This window comes from Orycteropus afer, unplaced genomic scaffold (genome assembly GCF_000298275.1).
Source record: "Orycteropus afer afer isolate SDZICR_OR568_19922 unplaced genomic scaffold, OryAfe1.0 scaffold00070, whole genome shotgun sequence".
In the NCBI taxonomy this organism is placed as follows: Eukaryota; Metazoa; Chordata; class Mammalia; order Tubulidentata; family Orycteropodidae; genus Orycteropus; species Orycteropus afer.
The window spans coordinates 2,237,933-2,240,188 of record NW_006921657.1 but is presented as its reverse complement, the minus strand read 5'-3'; positions in this window follow the sequence as shown (position 1 = coordinate 2,240,188).

Genomic DNA, 2,256 nt, shown 5'->3' with positions numbered 1-2,256 from the left:
CACACAATGGAATACTATGCAATGCTAAAGAATAATGTAGAATCTGCAAAACACCACATAACGTGGATGAACTTGGAGGACATTATGCTGAATGGAATAAATAAGTCAATCACAGAAGAACAAATATTGTATTAGTCTGTTATTGTAAAAAGTCAAGGAAAGGTTTATACATGGAAGGAAATTTTCTTTGTTGGTTATCGCGGGGGAGGAGAGCGAACGTTGTTAGACAGTTAGACACAAGTATTGATTTCGGTGAAGAAAAGGGCAATGATCAACAGGTGTCATTGAGGAAGAGGAAGACATAGAGAGGTATATGGGAGGTACAGACAACAAAGATTAACCCTTTTGCACACATAGTACTGTGCTGTCAGTGAAGGCAAACATGGGTATATGGGTGGATGGATGGGTGGACAGGCTGAACTATTAGGTAGGTCTATGTAGTGGTGAGTGTACCCAAGACCATGTATAGGATTGGCAGACAATGGTCCTATATTTGTATGATATGTAAGAATTCCCAGGTGTATAGTAGCACTGACAAGGGACAAGTTTGCAGTCACTTCTTGGTCACAGCCAGCTACCCAGAGGGACCGAGTAGTTGAACAGGCGGGCTCGGGACCATAGTCAGAGGGGACATCAAGCTCAATTGGCATAACATACTACACAAGACACTGTTCCACTTCCTACTTTGGCGAGTAGCAACTGGGATCTTAAAAGCCTGTAAGCAGCCATCTAGATGCAACAATGGGTTTCTCCTCATCCAGAGCAAAGAAGAATGAAGAAAACCAAAGATTCATGGCGACTGGTACACCATGAGATCTGCAGCCTGTATGACTATGAGACCAGAAGAACTATATAGTGCCCGGCTACCACTGTCAACTACTTGGCGGGTAATCTATGTAGGAGATCCTGGATAGAGAGGGAGAACAATGTGGAACAAAACTCAAAATCATTTGGGGAAAAAAAAGGGGGGGGAGGGGACACCAGGTTTGCTGGTCTGATAGAGCCTGGTGGAACCAGAGAAACTATGGCCCCTAGCTGCCCTTCAGGTCTGGAACTGAACTCACACCTGTGGCTTCCAGCCAAACAAAAGACAGGCATATGAGTTGAACATTTACTGGAGGTAGATACACTGCTTGGAGAGAACAATCATGGGAGAAAGAAGGGCTGCTTATGCACAGGGATACAGCTCAGGGGGCAGGAGTGCATGGAGGGATGGACACAGGGAAGAGGTAACTATCAGGAGGAAGTGGGAGGGGAGCTGTTGCATTGGGGTAAATTGTAGTCAATGCCATGAGACAAAGTGTACGTGAACTGTTGTATGGAAAGTGAATTTGCTCTATAAATTTTCACGCAAATGACAAAAAAAAAAAAAAGACTCTTTACAGATTTTACTTAGATTTCTCCAGCATCAAATCAAATTTTGAGTATCTTTGTTCAAAGTTGTCATTTTGAATATCCATTTACTTGTCCTAACACTACAATATAAAGGAGCTCTGGTGGCGTAGTGGGTAAGACATTTGGCTGCTAATCACAAGGTCAGTGGTCTAAACCACCAGCTGCTCCACAGGGGGAGGATGAGACAATCTAGACAATCTAGTTTTGTAAAGATTTACAGGCTTGGAAACCCAATGAAGGGTCCAGGGTCCCTATGAGTCAGAATCTACTTGATGGCTGTGGATTAACACCACAATAATGGCCGTGAGAGATATTTGAAATAATTTTCCCCTGCACTAAACGTTTGCTTTTTAAATTTTATTGTGGTAAAGCACACATAACAAATTCTGCCATGTTAACTGCACAATTTAGTGACATTAATTATATTCATAATGTTGTGCAATTATTGCCACTTTTGGCTATTTTCAAAAACCTCCCATCATCCCAAACAAATTCAGCACCTTTGAAACAACTTCCATTCTTCCTCCCCTCAGTCCCTGACTATCACTAATATACTTGTCTTTATGAATTTGCCTATTCCAGGTGTTCATGTAAGTGAGATCATACAATGTTTGTCCTTTGTGTTTGACATACTTCATTCAACACCATATTTTCAAGGTTTGTCGATGTCATAGCATGTATTAGATATTTTTTTCTTTTTATGGATGAATAATTTTCTATTGTATGTATATACCACATTTTGGTTTACCTATTCATTTGTTGAGGAACTCTGGTAGCGTAGCACCTAAGGCACTTGACTGCTGGCAGTTCAAACCCACCAGCCACTCCTCGGAAGGAAGGTTGGGCAATCTACTTCTGTAG